At 43.9% G+C, this 11343-nt stretch overlaps 1 pseudogene; it reads left to right on the forward strand.

The window, feature by feature from the left end:
• The first annotated feature begins 228 nt into the window (after positions 1–228).
• Positions 229–10405, forward strand: LOC118551071 (peptidyl-prolyl cis-trans isomerase A pseudogene; annotated as a pseudogene).
• The last annotated feature ends 938 nt before the right edge of the window (positions 10406–11343 follow it).

The raw sequence follows: 11343 nt of genomic DNA on the forward strand, positions 1-11343 counted from the left end.
CTGGGAACGGGCAGGGCTCGTATTTGAACCTAGGTTTGTCGGTGTAACAACAAAGCCCAGCTTCTTTACTTCACATATTGCCATCTCTTAATAGTGCTTCACAAGTTCTTAAAAGAGTGTATGTGAAAATTCTTCCTAGCACAGTACCTGTACATCACAGGCCCTCAGTAAAATCTAGGAGAGAATGTAGCCCAGGCGCAACCGTGCTGTTCAGTGGAAACTTGCACGATGGACTGCACAGCCCAGCCCACCACCATCACCAGTAAAGATGGTTACGTCACAGTGAATACGGAAGAGGCCGTGCCCGCTCCCGTACCCAGATCACCTCCCACAGAAAGAGTGTCTAGGGGGGCAGTTTCAGGTGCTACCGAGACCCAAGCGTGCCTGAGAATTTCTCCCCTGTCACTCCAGCTCTTCAATCCAGTGAACAGCCTCGCTCTTTCTCTGCCTCAGGTGAGAGGTTTATAGGCGTTCATGTATTTTCATCACATCCCTCCATTCCTGTGATTGAACTTTCAATATAAATGACCGCTAATTGCCTGCATTTCAGGAATTTCTTCGGTGGTCACAGAAAAGTCAATGAGTCATCACTTACCCCCACCTCAACCTCCTTCCGAGGCAAAACTGAAGCAGCGAGGCCGGAGCAATAGTATTTTATCGACAGGCTTATGCGAGCAAAAACAATGAAGCTTCTAATCTACCTCAGAAATAAGAAGAGTGAAGAAAGTAACACTCATGGTCCATACCCAGCATATCTGACATCTGGTGGGGATCATTTTTTAACGTCTCCTTCCTCCATAAAATAAATTTAATTTCGGTAATAATCATGAAATAAAACAAATAATCAGGATGATAAAACAAGGAATGCGAGCGCTAAAAATGTTCTTTTTTGGCACTATGTATATCTATGCATGCCATTCAAATAAAAACTGAAATAATTAAAGTAGAAAAGGGAGCAAGTATGGGTTGACACTTCATATTTATGTTAGCTACTTTAAAAGAGAGGGTTGTAAACATGTAACGAAATGCTACCAAGAGACTGAACTGCACATTGTTCCAAGAATGATTGATTGGCACAGAGAAGGAAGGAACTGGAGTAACTCAAGCTCTGTTTCTTCATCTTTCAATCACGGTGTTATCCATTTTTATTTTGAATCTACTGCTTAAAGGCAGAAATACATGCCCAAAATGGGCTAAAACAATTTCACATGGTTTCGAATTTCCTTTCCAAACCCACCCGTGCAGCTGAGTCCACATGTGTCAGGGGCTCATGGAATAACTGGAAGTTCTCCAAATTAATTTCCACGTAAATTACAATTTTTAATAAAAGATAAGTAACAAAAATGTACTAGATGATGCATATATATGTGTGCATGTTGAAATTATTCAAACTCCACAGTACCCACAGTGGTTGGTTGGTTGGTTTGTTTTTGTTTTTTCAGGACAAGTATTTTGTAACTGACATTGTTTAGAATTGCTAGTTTATGGTGACAATAAAAAGCAAACCAATTTCCAGACAGCTTTATTACTGTTTATAAATTCTCCACGGACAATGCACCCCCTTATTGCTCACACGGGCAGCAGACCCTTCAACTGCCCCACCCTTGTTACACCACAGTTATTGGCTACTGTGTTTAGATTCCTGCTTTGTCCACAAACCGTGCTACATACTTTAAATATGCTATTTCATTTAATCCTCACAACAATCTTGTTAGATGAATTCATACACTCAGGACCTTGCCAAGCACACAGTGGGAACTCAATGAATGTTAGTTCTCATTTTCATCATCTTCATCATCATCATCCATCCCCCTCAATCATTTGAAGCTGAGGCACAGAGAGGCTAAGTAACTTACTCAGTGTGACCCCGCTAGTAAAGAGCAGAACCAGAATGTGAATTCCGATCTACCTGACTTCAAAAGTGAGTTCCAACCACAACACCATTTGACTAAACATGTGCAGGCTGGGTATTGTGTAGCGGAAAGAGAAGCTCCCTGCTTTCAACAGGATTGAATAGGTCCCAGACTCAATAGGACCCAAACACTTGTGTTCAGTTAATTCCCTCTCACACTAGTTTTTCATAATATCTGACATTCAGCCATTCATCTTTCTTTTCAGTTTTTTTATTTTCATAAGTTTCATTTTATTTTAATTTAATATTTTAATTCCAGTTAGCTAATATAGTGTTATATTAGTTTCAGGTGTACAATATAGTAATTCAACACTTCCATACATCACCCAGTGCTCATCACAAGTGCCCTCCTTAGTCCCCATCACCTGTTTCACCCATCCCCCACCCCCTCCCCTCTGGTAACCATCAGTTTGTTCTCTATAGCTAACAGCCTGTTTCTTGGTTTGTCTCCCTCTCTATCTTACTTGTTTTTCCCCTTTGCTTATTTGTTTTGTCTTTCCAGTTTTAAATAACAGGCAGAGCATTTGTTAGAGTTTAAATATTTCTGTGATCATTGGATAAATGTGTGTGCCCCCCATACGCTGACAGCTGCAAGAGGGCAGGGTGGGACCACATCTGCTTTGTTCCCAGAGTGTTCCCAGCACCAAGCATAGTCCTAGAATATTATAGGCATCAAAAATGCCTAAGTTGCATTAGTGAAGAATGAATGACTGGAAGAGCTTTTTCAAGTATATTTTCAGATTAAATGGGGTTCTCACAACAGGACGGTGAGGTGGTCACTATTTTCCTTATTCTTAAATGAAAAAAATGAAGATTGAAAAAATGAAACTTTCATCCCAAGATTCTTCACTTGAGCTACTTTCTTGTTCTTTCCATTAATTTCAGACCCCTTTGGCCTTCCTTTAAACCTGCCTGGAAACCTGCAGTAACCCAGCACCCACCTCCTTGGTTTCTATATCTTTAACTCCTATTTCCCTTGCCTGTGTTCCCAGCTGCACTGTGAGCTCTGTAAAGGCAGGGATGGTGTCTTGCTGTCCATTGGAACCTCAGCACTTAGAACAATGTTTTATGTATATATTATATGTAACACATTGTGTATCTAAAATACATGTATAATATGAACAGGCATATGCACAATAAATAATAGCCTGAATATGAGTTTAAGTCTGCCTTCTGTCGGCCATGTGCTTTTGGACAAGCCACTTAAACTCTCTGAGCCCAGTTTGCTCATAGATGAAATAGGGATAATAATACCTCTTTGTAAAATTTCTGTAAGGATTAACTATGCTAGGATGCCTAGAATAGATCCTGACACCTAATTAGAACGAAACAGATGATGAATGCTTATTTTCCCCGCCCTGCTCAGCTGCAGGCACAGAGGGCCTTCTGACCTACCTCTAGTCGTGGTGACAGGAGGCCGTAACACTCATAGGTAGTTTGACCCAACTAGGGTAGGACCCACAGAGGTGTTTAGGGACCACAGCTCCCGTAGTAATTAAGACTGCCCCTTTGCCTTCTGGGACACAGAAGGAATGAGTACTGTCCCTGGAAGCTCTTGCTCAGACGTTCAAATTCTGAACACTTTCTCTGCAAAGGAAGAGACACCAGCTGGGGCCACCAGCTCGTGGGGCTCAAAGTACAATGAGCTCAGTGCCGCGTACTGTAGAAGCACAAAGCCCTTGAGCCCTGGGGAGAGAAGTGGGGCTTTCAGCTCCTAGTCTCCACTATTTCCCCTTCTAGGCACCTGCTTCTCCACACTTCTCTCTAGTTTACACCACTTTTGCCAGAATGGAAGCTTTCCTCTTCTCTGAGTTCACAAGGATGCCTCCCCTCACCTGTGCATACGTAGGCTGCTTGCCTTAGCTGGAGATTTGGGGCGGGGGAGAGGGGGGTTACACAGCACAGCACCGAAGCAGCCTCCAGTGGAATGGTCAGCATCCTCTCATCAGTGCCTTGAGGCCCTTCACCACGGAGCCTCAAGGACCCCTCAGCTCACCTGCTTCCAGTCTCTCTTGTCTCAACTTCTTCCTCCTCCTTCCTTTGCCCCTTACCTCACCCCAACAGCTGTCCTCACCTCATCCCTTATCCCAGAAACTCCATATTTTTCTCCCTTTATATCCAAAACTATAGAACCAAAGTTTTCAAGTCAATAAAAGGAACAAAACACCTGCCATTGAATATTACCCACTCTCTTTAAAGGTTTTGTGAATCTATAACGAGCAAAATATTTTCTGGGGGCGCATTTAATAAACATCATATCCTCCTTGGTTGCTCTGGGATTCTACCTTGACCCATTTCTTATCACTAGCCTCGAGGTGCTTATAGCCACCCCTCCCTCCTGGCAGTGTCCAAATGCTGGCATTTAAGTCTCTAATGTACCCCTCACTCAAAGGATCCATGAGTTTCAATTCAATTCAGCATTTGTAAATTGCCAGGTACTGTAAAAGGAGATGCAGAGAATATTAAGCAACATTACTGCTCTTAAAGAACCTGCATTCTAGCAAGAGACAGGTATATACACAACTGGACTGGATGTAATTGGCTTTGAGTCAATTGTATGTGTCAATTACCACAACCTAATTTCTTTCCCAGACACAGCTCTGAAGTTTGTTTTATTTCTTTTCTAGCTAGTCCCTATGCTTCTCTCTCCCTTTCATGATGAGGATAGCTACCTTGAGACTAGCTAAAAGAAAAGACTTGAGTGGGAAAATAACACCCTTAATCTGGTATTTGCTTAATGTCTTAATCTTTATGTGCCTTGTAATCCAAATTTTCCCAACCACATCTTCTTCTATTACATAGAACAGATCCCCTTCCATGGGCCTCTGGAGCAAGAGAAAGAGCAAGAAATAAACTTCTACTGTGTTGAACCATTATATGCCTGGGTCCATTACATGCTATTAAATGCCTAGCCTGCACATGCTAATTTTAAAACTACCTGCAATACAAGAGAAAATGCAGTAAATGCTAGGTAGAGATATAAGTCACGTACTTTGAAGAGCACAGATGAAGAAATGATATTTTCTGCATAATACTTATTGTTTAGTTTATCAGATTTTATCCTTACAATAACACTGCTGAGTATATTTTCTCTCCTTTGTATAGCTCAGGAGAGTGAGATTCAAAAAATTAAGGAATTTGTGTGACATCGCAAAGCTACCTTTAAGTGGAAATGAGGTACAAATTTAAGTGCTGCTTCAAAACCCATAGTCTTTCCATGACCCCATGTTACCCCTGTAGTGGAGGTCAAAGGGGACTTGATGTGGGGCTGGTATAGGAACCGGGCCCGAGACAAAGAACAGGCTATAAATCCTAGTATCAGAGGCAGCCTAAGGTATTCCACTGATATCACACTCTTATGCAAGTAAGCTTTGCCTAACTGACCCAGAGTTATGTCACAGTGGCTACAAAAATTGGAAGCAAACCTTATTTAATTCGTAAAGCCACTTTCTGGAGAGATAATTAATATTCTTGAGTGGAGCAAACATTTGTCCTCCTCGTCTGGGTACACAAGTCATTGGGATGATGGGCCCAGCCACCATCTGTCTGGGTAAGTGATAACTGCCAAAAACCAGGGGCTGAAGCTCTTAGCGGAGTAAGGATACTAGTATCAGCAGTTGGCTTGAGCCTCCTCGTATAGAACACACCAATTAAGAGAACTAATTAGGCTTCCACTAGACCCCACTGGGATTCATTAAAGGAAAATCTTGTAAAATATTTGATCCCAGAACATGTATTTGGATAATCCAGAAGAGTGATTTAATTAGAGGATTAAAACTCATTGAAGTAGATTCCAGAATGGAATTGTTTCTGTCAAAACAACATGGAGATCACTATCTCAGGGCAAAAAAAAAAAAAAAAAGACAAGACAAGTGTCCTCTGTCTTCCTTTTTAATGGGCAGATGGCTGCAGTTATTCATTTCTTAGGGTTCAAGCATATAAGAGTAATTTTCATTGAGTCTTTCCTGCCATGTTTATTTTTTTTTTTTTTTTTAAAGATTTTATTTATTTATTTGACAGAGAGATAGACAGAAGAGCACAAGCAGAGGGAGTGGCAGAGGGAGCGGGAGAAGCAGGCTCTGCACTGAGCAGGGAACCCGATGCGGGACTCGATCCCAGGACCCTGAGATCATGACCTGAGCCGAAGGCAGACGCTCAACCATCTGAGCCACCCAGGTGCCCTCCTGCCATGTTTAAACCACACTGATAATATAGATCTCAATTCCTCCTCCCAGAGTTGCAAAACTGTGAAGTCATTGGGGACCTGGACCTTCCCACAAAATTCTTGTTCAAGGTCAGCCTTGCCCTGGAGTTCTGTGTATCCCCTTCCAAATTGTGAGCCAAGCACAAGCTGTGTTACATAAAGTTAATGCCAACCCAGCACCTGGTATATTTTGGGATAACCCAGAGTCTAAACTGCTCCAGGCAATGAAAGAATATACTTGAAATTTGTATGGGTCCCATATTGCCGAAAACTTCAAACTCTACCTGTGAATGAGGTTGGGGTCATAGTAATGGTCAAAATCCAAATTCTACTCTTTCGTGCCTCTACTTGTGTATGCGAACCTCAACTTCTGCAAAATAATTTCAGAATCTCTCTAAGAATTCCTGAGACATATCTAACCTGTGCTCTCGAGCAAAGCCAAGCCACAGTCTCTCTCCTCTTCCCACCGCTCTTCTCCACTTTCCAAAAACTCAGACCCAGAACCAATGGGGACTGAATGAGGAAAAAAACTGAAATAACAGACACCACACGTACTCAAGCCTCCTCTCCCAATCAGCCACCAAGAGCTCCCGGTGGGGTCTCCTTTATCCAGAACTTTCCCCCTCAAGGCAAGGTCCTTTTTAGGGCTCCTCAGACCCTCAAGCAAATTGACTTCTGATGAGCTGGGCATCTCCCAGGCAGCAGACAACTTTCTCAGACTAGTCCATGTTGATGTTCCTTTTGCACATTCGCACACGTACCCTACCTTCATATCATTTATCAGAGTCCCCTCCAATTTATTTATTATGTAATTAATTAATTAAACTATGTGTCCCAGGGCACCTGGCTGGCTCACTCAGTAGAGCATGTGACTCTTGATCTCAGGGTTGTAAGTTCAAGCCCCACATTGGGTGTAGAGATTACTTAAAATCTTTAAAAAAAAAAAAAAAGTGTCCCCACTAGACTATAATCTCCAAGGATGAACTGACCCTGCCCATTTCACTCACCATTTCATCCTCGCTACTCAGCACAGAGCCTGGCAAACATAGAAGTCACTCAGTAAACAGTTATTGAGTGAAAAGGCTCAAGCTTGGAATGCTTCCTTTTTCCTTTCCCCTTCCCTGGCTTGTAACTGCCTGTACTGTAGAAGACTAGCTGGTCAGGCCAGGAATTACTGTGATGAGGAAGGGATTCCCCTGCTGCTAGAAAATGGAGCTTCTGCTTAAATTATTAGGCATTATCACCTCCAGTGTGCCAAGCACCTTCTAAGCATATTCTCTCATTCAGTCCTCATAATAACACATGATAACACTATGAGGTAGATCTTACTATTATTATCTATATTTTACGGAAGGGAGGACCAAAGCAGAGACGTTAAGTAGCTTGCTCAAATGGTAAGAACTAGCAAGTGGTGGGGCAGGTAGAGCAGGTACGTCTGCACACGCTTTGATAAGAAGATTCTGCTGCAGAATGGTTGCCCTAAGTCTATGTGGCAACACCTGAACTGACCCTGCTGGACAAGCCTATGCAGAATAAAAACTGAAGTCGGGGGGCTCAGTCGGTTAAGTATCTGCCTTCGGCTCAGACCATGATCCCAGGGCCCTGGGTCCCCATGGCGGGCTCCCTGTTCAGCGGGGAGTCTGCTTCTCCCTCTCTCTTTCCTCCCTGCCACCACCCCTGCACCAGCTCATGCTCTCTCTCTCTCAAATAAATAAATAAAATCTTTTTAAAAAATTGAAGTCAGTTTTTTGGGAATTTTAAAAGATTATGGTGTGAATGAAAATCCTTGGTTTTCTTAGACCCAAGACTAGGAGAAATGGTCACGGTAGTGACTATGACATAGACCGTAGCATTGCACCGCAGGGTTTTCCTAACAGTCACAGCGGAGATGCCCAGTGACAGGGTGCAGTCTCCCACACCACCTGTCAGTAGAACCACAGTGATGGCCCAGTGGCAGGTGGGCAGAGGGGAAGCCAGTGGGTCGAGCGACTGACTTCACTAAGCAATGCCACACAGTTAGGCATGAATTCCCAGACTGCCATGCCCATCGGCATCAAACCGCAGAAGGAGAAAAAGCATGGAGGATCCCATGTGGGAAGTTTTATGAGCCCGACCTACAAGTGAAGCACATTGCTTCCGCTCACATTCCACCACCTAAAACTCGGTCACATGGACACATCTGACAGCAAGCCCGGACCTAAGAGCGGAAAGCATAACTTTGGAGCAGTTCAGGCCGGCAGAGCTTCCCAGTGTGCATCCAGCACCTCTCTGCAGTCTGGTCTACAAGCAGAGAAGGTGGAGAATTATATCAGTTTCCATTTGGTGGTTGCCAGGGTAGACAAATTTAAGAGAGGAAGAAAATAAATCTGTTCCTGGTACCCCCATGCCGTTGAAGCTACTGACAAAATATAGAGTCATTCACCAGTGTCGCCACTAGATGGCACTTTAAGCCTTTGGATTCCCCAAGTTTCTCTCTCAGATGCTTTTGGGTGAAGCGGGATAAAAGGATTTTCCCGTCGTCTGAGCAGAGATATAAATGGCCTTATTCTTCCTGGCCTCACCCCAAGAATGGGTCTGGGCCTGCCTTCACCTCAGGAAGATTAGCCACTGAGAGTAAAGAGAAGTCAGTGCTGTTAAGCAGGGCATAGAGGATGTCTGCAGGAGGCAGAGACATTGAGCCCACAAGGCCTGTCCCTGAATGCTCAGAGATTGTCACCTCACCCTAACTCCGTTTCATCATCTGTGAAATAAAGACTAAACACTACTGTAGTGTAATGCAAGGTTTCGGCTTTTTCAAACACTTTAACAAACACCCTCTGCTTTGTCCCCTTGACGTCCCACCAAGGTCAGCATTAGGCATTACAGGTCCCACTTTGCAGTTGGGGAAACTAAGGCACTACAATGAAAATTAATTTGCGCAAGATCACAAGGCAGCTGGGGGCAGATGCAGAACTTGTGACTCTTTCCACTGTTCTGTTCTTTGCGTTCTGTAAATCATGGCCAATGCTTTGACTCCCTTGCTCTTGACTACCACATCAGGAAGTAAGCAGGACAAGTAATGTCATCACTGTATTCTTTTCATAGAGGAAAAAACTGAGATTCAGGGAGGTTTAATCAACCTGCCCATTTTGGCAGGGCTAGGGCTGTAATTCACATTTCCAGATTTCCTCATAAAAGAGGCTTTTTTTTAACCTTAACACAAAAGACTTCTATTGGCCAAAAAGGGCTGATTTTCTCCACTCGCTGCCACACTGGGTATAAATATTTACGTTCTTTTTAGATGTTTAGAAAAGACCTTTTTCCTCTCTCCCATCAAACGTGATCCTATAATTTTGGCCAGTGTCAAGATTAGCCCTGCCTTTTACGTGCTTTAGTTGAATCTTTTGTCAACTATGTGAATACAAAAAAAAAGAAAAGGAAAACCAGAAAGGCGTTCACAGAGGCTGAGGAAAAAGCAAGTAATAGAATAGGCAGCCAGGCCTCCACCGCCTCTGTAAGAAGCATGTAGCACAGAGCAGCGGTTCTCCAACTGAGCCCCAACCCTGGCCCAGCTGCCCCAGTCACCTCAGCAAGTGTCGGTGGAGCTGGGTCTGTTTTTCAAGCCCTCCCCTCACCCTAGGTGATTCTGAAGATCAGCCAGGATGGAGGACCATTCTGCTCTCCAAGGCAAGTCCACAATCTGTTCCTATGTCTAAAACTTTTACCTTAGCCAAAAGGAAACACAAATCTCACTCAGAAGAACTGATGGCAGCCTTGCAGACCCCGCCACCCGGGAGCCCCCCACACCGCCCAGCCACGGTCAACCCCACTGTGTTCTTTAACATCCGCCTTGGTAGGCGAGTCCTTGGGCCATGTCTCCTTAGAGCTGTTTGCAGACAAAGTTGCAAAGACAGCAGACAACGTTCGTGCTCTGAGCACTGAGAAAGGATTTGGTTCTAAAGATTCCTGCTTTCACGGGATTATTCCAAGATGTCTGTGCACAGGGTGGCAACTACATGCGCCGTAATGACACTGGTGGAAAGTCCATCTATGGGGAGAGAATTGATGATGAGAATTTCATCCTGAAGCATACGGGTCCTGGCATCTTGTCCATGGCAAATGCTGGGCCCAGCACAACCGGCTCCCAGGTTTTCATGTGCACAGCCAACACTGAGCAATTGGGTGGCATGCGTGTGGTCTTGGGCAAAGTGAAAGAGGGTACGAATATTGTGCAAGGCATGGAGCGCTTTGGGTGCAGGACCCACAAGACCAGCGAGAAGATCACCATCACTGACTGTGGACAACTCTGATATATTTGACTTGTGTTTTATCTTAACAACCAAACCATTCCTTCTGTAGCTCAGGAGAGCACCCCTCACCCCCATCTGCTTGAAATATCCCATATCTTTGTGCTCTTCCTGCATTTCTATAAGTTTCGTATTTTCCTCACTCCCCTCCAAGTCCAGCTGCATTGCAGAGTTAAGTTTATGATTATGAAATAAAAACTAAACAAAAAAAAAAGAAGAAAAAGAAGAAATAATATCAAACTGACCTAAAACTCAGCTACAAGTATTAGTGATAGAGTTGGAAACCACTGAATAGCCGATAGGACTTGGATCTTCCTCAGACTCCAGATGAAATGGAAAAAAAATTCACAGCTAAAGAGGGGATTGTATTCTCTGACCTTGGGATTTTCAGATCCCGCTGATAGTTACTGATGCTTGCACGTAGCAGACACTATGCTGGAGACTGTATTTTAGTTCATCTTATAACCACCATGCGGAGACACCAGCATTCCCAATTTGATAAATGATGAGAACACATACTCAAAACTGGTCAAGGGCCTGACTCACTCAGTGCTTATAAGTAACAGGGTTGTTTACCTCCAACTGTTAGAAATAACAATACCCGGGGCGCCTGGGTGGCTCAGGTGTTAGGCGTCTACCTTTGGCTCGGGTCATGATCCCAGAGTCCTGGGATCGAGCCCCACATCGGGCTCCCTGCTCCGCGGGGAGCCTGCTTCTCCCTCTGCCATTCCCTCTGCTTGTGTTCCCTGCCTCTCTCTCTGTCAAATAAATAAATAAAAATTTTAAAAAAAAAGAAAGAAAGAAAGAACGATACCCACCCTTGCCTGGCCCTTTGCCAGTAGCCATATATATGATTTCTAATCATCATACCAACCTTGGAAAGCAGGGAATATTCATATTCCCACTCTCCAGGTGAGAAAAGCAACACTTAGAAAAGTTCC

This window comes from Halichoerus grypus, chromosome 11, assembly GCF_964656455.1.
Source record: "Halichoerus grypus chromosome 11, mHalGry1.hap1.1, whole genome shotgun sequence".
NCBI classification, from domain to species: domain Eukaryota; kingdom Metazoa; phylum Chordata; class Mammalia; order Carnivora; family Phocidae; genus Halichoerus; species Halichoerus grypus.